The sequence below is a fragment of the Phlebotomus papatasi genome, chromosome 2 (genome assembly GCF_024763615.1).
Source record: "Phlebotomus papatasi isolate M1 chromosome 2, Ppap_2.1, whole genome shotgun sequence".
Lineage (NCBI taxonomy): Eukaryota > Metazoa > Arthropoda > Insecta > Diptera > Psychodidae > Phlebotomus > Phlebotomus papatasi.
The window spans coordinates 30,415,370-30,429,541 of record NC_077223.1 but is presented as its reverse complement, the minus strand read 5'-3'; the positions used below and the strand labels follow the sequence as shown (position 1 = coordinate 30,429,541).

Sequence of the window (14,172 nt, the reverse complement as noted above, 5' to 3'; positions counted from 1 at the left end):
TTGACGCGATTCTTTACCCACAAAATTTAATACTGTGTCCAAACGGAAATCATCTCCAACCGACAACAGTGACAATTATTTTATCATGTTTTGTCGTGACAAAATATTAATTGCTTTCTTACGTTAAGCTCATCACGACCTTTCCTGACTAAATACCTTTCTATCTCAATTTATCATTTTTTTGTGATTTTCTGACTATATAAAGCATATAAAGAGTCAGTTACAAAGCGGTAATTTGTCAAACGCAACGTTTCATTTATAAAATCGATAACGTTTCTAAAAAACAGTTTCTTTTGAAAATGAAAATTTTCTGGCAAGTGTTTATTCTTACAATTTTTTGCGTAATTGAAAAGAACTTCGGACAGATATGTGATAATACCGGTGGCAGCCATAATCCCGAAAGCCAAAATCCCGAAAGCCAAAATCCCGAACGCCAAAATCCCGAAAAGGCCAAAATCCCGAAAGCCAAAATCCCGAATTTCTCAAATCCTGAAAGGGATGGAATTATATGGAGGAAAATGTTTAGAATAATTTTCCAAGACACAGAAGATTTCCCTTTGCCTCAAGCAGCACGCGGGTGCAATCGTGGGAGCTATGACACTTTTAAGAATTCGGGATTTTGGCTTTCGGGATTTTGGCGTTCGGGATTTTGACCAGGACCCGATAATACTAATACCAGAGATCAATACTGCAGAACTCTTAATAATAATAATGAAGGATCCAATGAAAATGAAGAATGTTGCAGAGATATTTATGTATACTGCTGTAAATATTGTGGTGCATCTGAACTTACAGATTGCTTGAATATTCATTGTTATAGTGAGCCTGTGAGTGCAAGAAATATTTTTGCTTTAAAGTGTTATTTTTTAAATTGGTGTGTAATAAGTAATTTGAATTATTTTGTTTTTGTGGTATAGGCATGTCCTGGTCCAAATCGGAACACAGGTAATGTTCGGATATCTCTGTTTGGCGCAGATGCCTCTGTTAGTCAAGCTCTACCTGCAGTAGACCGTACTATTTCAGTAAATCAATGGGTACTCGGAACGGATTCTAGCCAGTGTGTGTTAAATTGTTTAAACAATCCAGACAAATAAATATTTTATTGAAGCAAGCATTGCCACTGTTTTTATATTGAATATTAGGCGATAATCTTGTATTTTAAGTAAAGCGATATCGTATCCTGAATGAGATTCTTCCATATTTAAGTCATTGAACTTTAATTAAATGTTTTCATTAGAGGGATTTAGGTAATGAAACAATAAGATTAATCCTAGTTTTGTCGGACATTATTAAACATAAAATGACAGCACATATTATTGTAACCTTGCTCTCCCCTAAACTTATCCTCGTCATTTGCTTAATGGACTCTCACCGTGAAATTTATGTTGGACTCGCAACATCGACATGAATTGCAATGAAATGGAGCACATTCGTCATCAATTTTTCAGGAAAAAACATCCATAGCCGCCGACAAAGTGGAGTTTATGAGGTTCAAGAGTGCCCTTTTTTATGCATATTTTCTCTCCAGGCTGGCACACTTTATAGCGACACTTTCACGTGCGACGCCATGGAGCTTTTGCAATTTTCAATTGTGCTTTTTTTACATTCCACAATTGGCGCCTCACCAAACAAATCCAATTCACTCAATCATTTGCATAACTTTTAAATTAAAAGCCATCAATACTAGCAACTACTAACAACACTAGTCAACTACTAACAACACTATAGCAACGTTTTTCTCATCTAACACGGAACTGAAAATATGGAAATTACGAAAGTTTGCGAGTAAGAAAATCCAATACAAGTTTTTCAAAAGATTATGCAGCTTTTTGATGAAAATTGGGAATATTTTGGAAACTTTGGTATTGCGGTTGTTTTAATAAATGTTTTGAGAGGAGCATGTTGTCCAGGTATATATTATTATAAGACTTGATGAACTCTATGAAGAGAGTCATAATAACCTTCTTTTTGCCCCTTAAAGCTTTCTCGTTAAACAAACTAGAGGCCAAACAGTTTGAAATAGATACTGTGGATATATGTGGGACCCCTAATAAAATTATTCAAGGATAATCAAAACGATCTTCCTTCTATCCCCTATAAAAAATGTCTTGTGTTCATTTTGGTATGGGTTTTTGGAAATTTATAAACAAATTCAAATCGGTAAAAAAGTAATTATGAACTTAATAGTGAGAAAAGATAAAATTCACGGAGAGCTCTATCTCGTGAGTTTGAGTATTTTTTTTGAGATTTTTTTCCTGAATATTTTCTAGGCACTTTAGAAGGTTTAGTTTCTATAAACCAAAAACAGCGCGATGGAAAATAGGAACACCGAAATGTTCCAATCCGTGAACAAAAAAGCCTTTCCTTATAACTTGATTCGTTAAACAACTTTTTTTTTTATAAAGCGTGAATTTCCAAAGAAATCTTTGAGGGGAGCATATCTTAAAATTGCTCATTTATATTCTTTCTCATCTCTATGCATAATTCTGGCCTCTTCCTCATATTCGTACCTTCATCAGAAGCTCCATCAGGAGTTGCGGGATGAATTCTCTATTTGCTATATAGTAGAGATGTCATGAAAATTTGTTTTGTACAGAGTTGTATTTTAGTCATGTTTCTAATGATGCAATATTAATGACAAACATGGCGATGCGAGCGAGCACGCTCAACACCAGAATATGATTATCGAGGTGAGACAGAAATTCAGTTTGATATGAAGGGGGTGTGCAGAACCTTTGAATTTCAAACAACCTTCCTGCCTTACCAACGACAATTGAAAGAGTGAACCACCCGCAAAATATTGCACCTATCTCCTGTATACGGTTCACATTTTTTTTTTGAACTTTTGTCAGGGGTGTCTTTCACCAGAATCTCACCTGACAACTTCCCTTGATGGTGAATTTCATTCCCGTTTCGACTTTCTCGTCATCATCATTGCGAGTGTCGTCGCAGGAAATTTACATTTGGTATGCAAGACGCGATCTGAAGATGCTCTCGCCTGCAAAATTCACCCATACTACTACCATCATTCACGATGGCGAAATGGAAAATTGCACCCACTTCTATCTTTCATATCAAGTCCATTTTGCTTACCACGTTCAAACCCCAAACCCGCCCACTCAGCCAATCTTTTGCACTAGCCACAAAGCTTGACGACATAAGGGGCTAGTCATATTTCAAGATGAAAAACACGATTAATAGCTGTTGTAGAGCTTTTGGCTTGGCTGAAATTCATTACAATATCAACTTTCATGCTACGAGAAGAAGCTTGATCTTGTCAGATAGAGCCTAAACTCTGATGTACGAAAGCAGTCCCAGAAGTCCCTGGCCTAGGGTATAGATGGCGCTTATAGGTTGGGACCAGTGCAAGGGGGAGATATTACGGTCGGAAGTGGTGTATATGTGAAAATGAAGCGTTTGGAAGGCTTTGGAAGTGGAAGTGCACAAATATAAAGTTTTTTGTCTAATTATGTATTTTTCAGAATACGTTATACTTTTAGTTAAGATTTTTAATTTGAGCTGCAAACTGAAAAGGTTTGTTGAAATTTTTAATTTCGATTATGACAGTAAATGATGCAAATCAGGGGCATGACATTTCCTATGTTTCCCATATGTTTTTAGCGAACCGAAACAACTTTTGAATTTATTAGCTGTTTTCTGTCATTGTAGGATGAATTAGAATAAAAAATACTAATACAAAACAAAAGCCAATTTAATAACGAAGAGGCAGCCGAAAATCCTAAATCGGCAACCTACGTAGTTTTGAAGATACACTAGATCCCGGCATTATGCACATTTTCGGGACCGAAAAAGAACGCGCGAAATGGCATTATGCATCGAGAAAATTTGCATACCTACAGGGGCTTTCTTTTGAATAAATTGACCGTTGAACGAATTTCGCGCAGAGTAAAAGTCGATAAAAGTAGTTCAAACAAAAAGATTCAAATGTTTCAACTAATTCAACAATATAAATGCATTAACAAACAGTACATGGCCAGAGTTCTTCAATAAATGGTTAGAACAATAAAAAAATACCTTAAAAAAAAGAAATTAAAATTTTGTTCTGAAAAAGTAGCAAAATGTTTTCAAATTTCCCGCGTCGCACCATAGTATGCATTCAGGCGTATTTCAAAAATGATTTCATAAATTGACTCCCGATGGTAGGCAAATTTGCATAATTGTGTGTGCATAATTCCGTCAGGTGCATAATCCCGAAGGACTTAATGCCGGGACTGAGTGTATCTCGTGAAATATGTACGAAAACAGGGAAAAATTACACTAAAATCGGTTGCATTTTTCAGAGCTAATGGCACCCCCCTGGAGCAAATACACTCAAATTTATTATAGCTTAATTGTGTTGTAATTTTTCCGAGGAAACACTCAATTCAGGACTTTTACCAAATGAAGGACGAAAAGATGCATTTATAATATTTTATATTAGACTAAATTTGGAAAGGTCTAATAGCAATTAAAGAAATTGGGTAAAATATTGGAAAACAATAATTATATCGTATTACGCTATTTAGAAAAGCTACGATGTGTTTAAAAGCTTGTTTATAAATGTAGCCGCTTTTCTCCTGATAAGGTACCAAGAATCGTCAGTGTTCCTCGGATCGAAAGGCTCTATTCCGCGTATCGGAATCCCGAAGTAAAATGTATTTTTAACCAAACCCATTACGTTGGTTTATATTTAATCTACAGAACTAATTTTCTCTTTCAGGTTCTAAGGAAATTGTTATTAATTGCCTCAATTATTGAACCACTGTATCAGGGTATTAGCCAGAAATACGCCAATCATCACTTTCTTAAAATTTCACATGAGAACTTGTGAGAATATAAGAAATTATGTTTGATTAAAATAATTTACAAAATTGTTTTATTTAAAAAATTAATTCTTAGTGATTCTAATTTCACTATGCACATTTCTATTTATGTCGAAAATAAAAATGGAAAATAAATTATTTTCCATTTTTAGAATCCAGGAGGGGAATTCTGTAACACTCTGGCAATGCCATATGACTAATTGAGTTCGAATCTTAGGAGAGCTTTTTCGAAAATGCGATTCTGTATCCGTGGCATTGCCATTACAGCTCACGTGACATTGCCAGAAGTCACATATTTGAGATTTCTGGCAATTTAAATGACAATGAATAATGTTAAACAAATCAACCAAGTCGTACTGTATTATCACAAAATCATCAGGTAAAGGGATTTCATTAAAAATTCAATGAAGTGCATTTTCGAACTCATATGATATGACAAAAAAAGCTCGAATGGAATTGTCAGGTTTCGAACTTACGCGTGACAATGCCACGAAAATTACAGAATTCCCCTACTGGATGGAACCTACTATTCAGCACCGCTGGGAAAAGTGTGTCGACCTACAAGGAGACTATGTTGATAAATAAAAAAGTAAAGTTCAAAATATTTTTTTTGGTTTCTTTCTGAGGCCAGGAATTTCTGGGAATGCCGTCGTACTATGGGCAGATCTATGGCTTAAGCCGAAATACAGCTTAACGTAGCTGTGATCACAATAATGATTAGACTGCGTAACTCATCAGTTTCCCAATAAACAGTGCCTCGGCGCTTGAAAATATAGCGCATAAAGGTTTTCACAATAATTGAGAACTAATATAATGTTTGTTAAAAGAATAAGTTTCATGGTGCAATTGGGAAGAGCGCTCAGCTTTTAGGCGATGATTTGACTATCACAGTTGTGAATACGAGACCCATTTCTGTGGAAATAATTGAAGCACCTGAAGGAACATGTTTCACGTAAATATTGTTAACTGAATAAAATTCGCAAATTAATTAATGTACAAAATTGTAAAAATAACTCCGATAGGGGAAGCATGTACCTTCGGACGATTTAAGCTTCGGAAAGCTCATTTTTTCTATTATCTTTTTCCATTAGGACATTTAAATAATCTCAAATTACGATAGTTGCTGATTCAAGCGATGCTATGCATCTGCTAAGTAACTTGATCTGAACTTATTAGTGGTTTTACACCCGCAAAATTCGTGTAGTTTATAAAAAGTTTTAATTAAAATTTGAAATTTGATGCTTCCTTTTTTGCTTATTAGAGTGGGCCAGAAAAATAATAGTTTTAATACAAAAAGCTCTCTGTAGTTGTTTATACCTTATGAAAAGTAAATGTAATAAATATTTATTTAAATTTGCATTATTTCCTAAAGTATCGTGGAAGTGCTAAGAACATTGCTTACAGCAAAAATCAATGTGAGACGTCTGATTCATTAAAAATTCATCTCAATTTCATAATTTACCATGCAAAAGAGATCCCTCGTGGAATTTAATAGGCAAATTATGCGAATATTCTCTAATTAATGGCAATTAATGGGAAAATTTTCAGATTGAATTAAATAAGGCAGAGTGACATTAATTGAGTGTGTTTCAGGAAAATGTTGATGGCAAGCAAATGTCTCCCCATAGGGCCTAATTGAAGGCAAAAGCATAAAAATTTAGGGGGTACTTTTGGGTGTGATTGCATTGCCTCTTCTAAAATGGTATATATTAGAAGGTAGTGAGTGGTTGGGGCAACAGCAGTGGTGAACCCCAAGTGTTTGGGTTCGCGTTGTGCTGCAGAAGCGAACCTCTGGCTGAATATCGCATTCTTCAGTTCCAAGCATCATACAATTGCAAAAATCTCTTCATGTGACCCCTCTTCCTTACAGATGGATATAAATTCTAACTAAAATGTAATATTAAAACTCTCTCTTCACACACATACACAGAGGTATTAATTAGATCCTGGGACAACGGTGGAAAAATATCCCCACACTACATAAGGACATATTACAGCATTTCTCCTTCCAACTAAATTTTCCTCCCCAGTCTCGGTGTTTTTGTACCCACGGATACTCGTAATTTATTGGTTTTCCCTTTCAACTCTACGGGGGAATTGCAAAGTGCAACGAGAGGTTCTGGTGTAAAAAACAGCGAAAAAAATTTCAACACTGTCAGAGGTCAATTTTAATAAGCTCTCTCCCAGGATTATTTTACCATCCTTGGCGTCAAATTCCACGTTGAACTCTGTTTTTTTTTAGGTTAGAAAGATCAAAATGTTTTTTTGGATCAAAATTCCTCAGACGTAGCAATATCTAATTATATTAACTGTAATCCCTTCTTTTTTTGGTACTTCAAAATTTCCATGGATCATTCTTGACATATCTCCGCTTACCGGACAGTTTATCCATGACTCTGTTCGGCGGTTCATACGATTGTTGACAAAATTAGAAGCCAAACAGTTAGTGATAGTGACTTTGGGTTTTTGCGGGATCCCCTTAATTCAACTTAAGTATCAATAACTCATTAACATAACTCTTCCTTTTTCCACTAGATCTCTAATTGTTCCAACACACGTTACTTTTGGAAAATTTCGAAAAAGTCTTGACAGACTTTGACTTTGAATAGTCCTTTAACCCTTTACGACGAAACACTTTTTACGGACTGAAAATCAACATATTGTAGTTCTTATTGTCAAAAGGGTTTTGCTTAAAAAAAAAGTTGGTAGTATAAAAAATAACTAAAATCAATTATGAATTTCAGAATTAAAAAATTCGCCATTTTTGAGCTTAAATATTTACTACATAGCAAATAGCTAGAGACTTGCAAAAAATGCACTCAGTAGCGACAACACAAAATTACTTAAATTTTAAGTCGTTACTTATCCCTCGAGGTCCTGTATTTAAATTTTGCATAACGGTGTTTAGGGATTGTTGTTATGTCATATATATATAAAAATTTATAACTATGTATCCTGTGAATGATTGGCATATACAACCTGTGAAGGAGTTTTCCACCGTTTTCACTCTGGAGGTTGGTCATCAACGCTAAGACGGCGGTGGCCGCATATACGCAAAGCATATAATTACTTGAAAAGGACTCGAGTGTAAGCACAATAAAATAAATAAAAATAAATTCTAGATTCCTTCAACCTTCTACTTTACAATTATGTACAAACACGGTGTTCCAATCGTCCTTAAAGGGTTAAGGGGTTACATGGGTCTCTCAGGTAAGAAAAAAAGATTTTTTTTTTATTTTATAGTATAACATTTGAAAAATATTTTCTGAAAATTTCAAGTCAATCGGAGTAAAACTCTCGGAGGTAGAGCTGTTTTAGTTATGAATTCCGCCCGCGTGCGCAAATTGTTGTAAAACTTTAAACGCGTTTTTCTCAAAACACCGTTTTACAATGCGGTAGTCAAGATTACTCAGACTCTACTGAATCGATCTTTCTGAAATTTTGCATACTTCTTTTGAGAAGTATTATCTACTGTTTGAATGAAGGATTTGCACTTCCTTTAATCAGAACCATTTTTACAATAAAAAATGTGTTGAAAAATAGGGTAAAATTGGTACTTTTTTACAAAAACTTTTGGCAAAAATCCAAATTGTGCTTTTTTCAAAAATTTTTCGTTTATCCACGGGTCCAACTAATCCTCTAAAAGAGTATATTCGGTTTTTTGATTTCAGATGAACCTACTGGGAGAAATCCTGTCTACCGCAAGATCTGTTTTTCGAGGAATGGTTCCAAAAATCAGCTACCAACGATGAAATTTTCAAAATTTTTGATTTTTTTTTTTAAATTTTGTCCTAAAGTTACTCCTTTATATCCCAAAAGTTGAAATTTCTAAAATATTTTCGACACAATAAATTATTATCAGAAAAGGCTTATTTTTTGACCTGAGAGACCCATGTAACCCCTTAACGAATTTTCAATCTAAAGTCAAATACTATACAGCTCAAGTAATATTATTCATCCGATTTAAAAAGAAATAGTGTTTCGGATAAATTTGAACTGGTTTCAACCGGTTTTAAACCGATATTTCTTTATATGCTAATTCATTTTAGATAATGTTTTAGGTATTCATGGAAACGGTAGGAAGCGTTCGATCTCGTAAGAATGATTATTCCCATAATCGATAAATGAATAAATTAAAGCGAACATTAATACAAAACCTGGAGAATAGCATCTGAGTTTCAATTCCAGCATAGTGCAAAGCTGGAATGCTTCACTTCCTTTTTCATGTTGATATAAATTAATATACGTAAATTTTCTATAAGGATTAGATTACGAGCTTCTCATATTTAAGAATTTTATTCTTATTAATTGAGACTTAAATTAAGTTTGTCTCCTCTGCTATAATATATTTCTTAGACTTTTACATGTTGAGCAAGAGTAAACTTTCAAAAAAAAACTACAGTAGAACCCCGCTATAGGCCATCGCTCTATAGTCCATAATTTATCGCCCGTTGATTTCAAAACACTAATTTTAAGTTAGGTTATGTTTTTCAGTACGCGACACACAAAATGGTGTCGTAATTATTTTAATATTTTTGGCAAACTTTATTGAGTAGTTGTGATAATTGTGATCCATAATGAAGAGAGCGAGGACAAGTACCACAATCGCAAAGAAAGTGGAAGCCCTCGAGCAATTTCAATATTAAAAGTCGTTGATAATTTTAAAAAATGACATGGACTATAGTGCGACCGGTGCGACCCAAGTGTCAAATCTGGAACCAAATATGGCCTATAGCGAGGCTCTGCTGTACATAATATTTAAAATAGTAAAAGAAAAAGAATAATTTTTACTCAATTTTACTTTATTGTAGATTACTTTTAGAAAAAATAATTATTAAAGTTTTGAATTTAGCAAAATTTCTGAGTTTCTTCACAAGATCATCAGACAATTGTATTCCACTTTTTCTTGAAGTCCTTAAAACGATTACCAGTACAGCAATATTAAATACATTGCAAATTCTCGTACTAAATATGACAAAAAGTATAGATTCAAGAACTATAACAAGTTTCCAAAAAAAAAAAATCATGGTTTGGATTGTGATCTGCACATGTGGACCCTAAAACAAGGCGTTCTTTATGCAGGGCACCATAAACTCGTACGTTTTACGAAGTGCCTCCAAAAACGCCTGTTGTCTCTGTTTTGAAGCCATACATACTCACGATCTTCTGACAAGATTTAGCCTTATGTCAATACTCAAAGGCAACCAGAGAATGGTACGACAAGAATGATGTCGGTCACTCAATGAACAAATCCGGTGATCGTCGAATGGGAGGAGGTTCAGCTCAGAATAAAATTTTCTTTTCTTCCCAGAGCTTTCGATGCTCTACACACCTCTACTCCGAAAGCTCTGGGAGGAAAAGAAAATTGAAAATTTTTCGTATTGCGATGAAAGTAACCTAGGTCTTTCAAATCGGACATCAAGAGCCTATTGGTGGTGGTAAGCCGACAAGATTTCTCGTGTTAAAGGTGTGTTGACGTAGGGTAATATGGAGTAATTTGGAACAGTGAGATTTCCTGAAGCAACAGAAAAAGAACAACGTAAGAAGTATTCTCGAATGTTAAGTCTTGTACTTCTTTGTGGCTTTCTTTTTCCCTTTGACAATCTGAAACAGTGAGAAAATCTCAAAATTCTAAAATAGGTATGATTCCGAATTACCCCAGCTTACCCTACTTGTAGTTCAGGATCAACTGACTAACGGCTCAGAGCATTACACAATGCACCTCCTTTTTAGAGGGTTAACCCTAGGTATAAGGCACTCTATGTACCCAATTAGTCTTTGGGAATTCATAATAACGGAAGGGACTTTAGCCACGATCCGATTCGTTTTGCAATATAAATTTTGGAAGTTCCGAGGAAGTATTACAAAAAAATAACATATAATTTTTTCACAAAATCTTTCCTATCACAAAATATTCACAGTCACAGTAATAAAATATATAATTTAATATTAAATCTATGGAATATTAAAAAGATATTCACGATCAAAATTTAATAAGACACTTAAAATAAAAATTAATCCTCAATTTCAGGTATCAAAAAAGAAATATCTTTCGGATTTGCTCGAAGCGGAAGAACTTCCAGAGTGTCCAAGAGTGTACAGGGGCAGAAAACTAATATAGCAAAGTGAGTAAAATTTATTTCGTTAAGTGCTAAAATACTATCTACTCCAATGACGAGTGTTTCGAATGAGGGAGAAAAGCTTCAGAAACTTTTTTAAGTACTTTATTCCTTAAACTTTTTCGATACTTTTGGGTGGGATATGTGTATTTATGAACCCTTCATCTCTTTCTCCAGGACAAACGGATGGGTGGGTGATGTTTTCGCGTTTCTTTTAAATTACCCTTTGGGTTTTGCAAATGTTTGCAGACATTCAAGGGTGGAATGTTAGTTGAATGAAGGTGTTTATGACGCTAAACTATTTGTTGTGTATCCATCGTATTGATGATGATAATGTTGCAAATAGAGGAAGGAGCCATTTCTTCGACTCTGAAACTGAAATGATGGCTGGTGGCGGGGTGGGGTGTTTGTTGGCTGCGAAAGTCTCGAGAAGAAGCTTTAGACTTGAGCACATTTTCTCGCCGATATCTTGCTGTACGTGGGCACATTATTGGGTTAGATGTGTAGGGGTTGGGTTACCACCCTCTTCAATGAAGCACTTTGAACGCGAAGTGAGGATGAGATGGTTGATTTTTCGATGGTACTCCATGAATGTGTGTCTCTTTCTCTATCACATCTTTCCTCTTCAATATCGAAATAGTTTTTCTAATCTTCCACCCACTTGAGCTACTTCCTTTCAATGTGTTTGCTCTTTTATCAGCAACTCCTCTACGAAAAATCACTGCTCTTGGGAACAATAAACTATTCAGCGCGGCCTCTTGGTAAAGAATTTTACAACGTTCTTTATCATTTATAATCCATTAAATTGGAAAGCACTGAAAAAAAATTAAAGAAAAGAATTTATCAGATAAATTCTAAGATCAAAATTAATTAACAAAATTAACCATTTACCTATTTTACAAAGACATAGAGAACGTTACATGCACAATATAGAGTTTTTTCACCGAAAATCAATGATTCTGGCTTTCAGTGCGTTTTCCTAATGAGGTCTAGCGTGGCAAGGTGGCGGCGGCCACTATTAACATTAATTGCTTCTCCTTCCTTTTCCTTTTTCTATCAAAACCATTATTTTTGAGATATCTAAAAATGTTGAGGTGGTCCCAAAGCAGGTCTGGGCTTTGCGACTGGTCAGTCTATTGTACCCAACTTCCTTGTTTTATTAGAGCTCTATTTTGGCGCCCTTAATGAAGGACAATAAATCTCGAGGTTGGGAGGTTTTGATGACGGAGGCAGGGCAAACAGACTCTTGGCGACTTGCCTAGGGTCTAGGAGTATCCGCCGCTGTATTCCAAATGACGGATAGTAGCACTGAAGTACCAGTCCGTTCGATGTGTAAAAAAGAAAGAAGAAAATTAGCTCCTAACCAAAATTCAAAACTGATGCATTATTATTATTAATCGTATCGGGATATATCTGTTACAATTTAATCATGTTGTCGTATATCCCGGTGTTGGAAGAATCTGCTGATCGTAGATCGCGCAGGAACGCCTTCCTCGTAGTGTGGATGCTTCTTCCATGTTCCCGGAGTTTTTGGGCAGAGGCGGTGCATTTTTATTACGTTATATCACAGTGAAAATGTCTTTTTCTAGACATTCAGATCTTTGCACCGGGCTGGACTCGAACTCACAACACTGAGTCAAGCCGGGGATCGATCCGCCCAAGAGCCAACGGTCTTGCCTATTGCGCCACCGAGATCCCCAACTGATGCATAAGAAAGTAGAGGAATTAGTGACAAAAATCCTAAACAAAAGACCCACCAAGAACCACTGAGGAAGACACGATAAGTGTCGAAAGCTCTGGTGAAATTGTGTGGTTCATTCATACGATTTGATCAACAAATTCCAACGGTCACCGGAAGGACAGATTGTCCTGGAAACTTAGCGATAGTAGCACAGGATGTGAATATTGTCCTCTTCATCACAACATCGGTAATCTCAATTCCACATGGTCGACATCTAAGAGATTCGAAGGGTTTCAAGGGATAGTGCGGTAGTCGTTGTGAGGAAGAAAAAACAAAAAAAAAAACATAAAAAAAAAACAAAAAGATTTGAGGAAAAGGATTTTTATTCTGGGTTCAATCTTCTTCTATCCGAAGACGACCACACTAAATATCCTTTTGTATTAAATTCTACATCGGTTTCCCTACATTGTGGTATCCAGAAGAGCATTTAAAGAATATTTCTTAATCAATTACGATAAAGCAGGTTTCATTTGAAATGTTTCGATGTACCCGGTGTTCTTAATGGATTTGAAGAAACGGTTTCAAACGGTTATGAGCGTTTGATTAAGTACTGTCTGAAGTTAAGGGGAGGTTGGGCTATTTTGAGCTATTAAAGTAAATCACATGAAAATCGTTACTTTTATTTATTTACTTTTCTTTTTGAAAATGGTTCTAGAATTCAAGGATTGAGAAATGTTCATTATACCATCTAAACGTACGAATTTGAGGAACTTGACTATATCTTCTTTTAATTTTTTCGTTGTTCTAAAACTCGAAAATCACGAGCTTAAATGCTCAGCAGTCTCACAATTTTAATGAGAAATTGCTTTCGGATGCGATTCGAACCGGTTCACATTTTTCTGGAGCTGAAAGACCGCAGATGAATCTAAATTTGTCCCATTCTGTTAAGAAAGGTTCTGAGATTTCTTACTGTCTTCACTTTGAGATTTATTAGGAATTATTGTTATTGAAGCCGTTTTTGGATATTCCAAAAGGACTGGAAATAACAAGAAATGGTGGGTAATCGCTCGTGATTTTAGGAAAACCAAGCGGACAGTGTTCTTTTTCACGGCCTTTGGACTTAAGACTTAGCCATATTATCTTAACTTCTCTAATTAATTTATCAATAATTTTTTTTTGATAAAAAAATATTTAGGATAATAGAAATCTGGTAAAATTGGTTGCTATTTAGGATTTTGTGACCTTTGGCAACTATTCTAAACCTCTAATCTTAAGATCGAATTAGAATCGCGTAAGTCAGTTTTGTGTAGGGGGAGGTGGGGCTACTTTGAGCTGTGGGGCTAGATTGTTATACGACTATTTCGCCTATTTCTCAATGAAGCTGATCCTTACAATTATTTTATTTAGATCCACAATTATTTTGTATATCCAAATTATATCATGTTAAAACACAGTTTACATTAGAAATATGCGAGAAAGTCGTATAAGAACGTAGCCCCACAGCTCAAAGTAGCCCCACTTCTCCCTATCCCTTTTTTTAATATTATTT

The 14,172-nt window shown here is 35.2% G+C and overlaps 1 protein-coding gene across 5 annotated transcripts in view; it reads left to right on the top strand.

Annotated features, from left to right (window-relative positions):
- The window catches only part of LOC129803427 (muscleblind-like protein 1), a 423,069-nt gene that overhangs the window by 35,147 nt on the left and 373,750 nt on the right, over positions 1 to 14,172 (top strand). For all 5 annotated transcript variants that reach the window (XM_055849975.1, XM_055849986.1, XM_055849982.1 and 2 more), the window contains exon 3: positions 10,855 to 10,948. The gene's annotated coding sequence lies outside the window, so the exon portion shown is untranslated. The remainder of the gene's footprint in view (positions 1 to 10,854; positions 10,949 to 14,172) is intronic.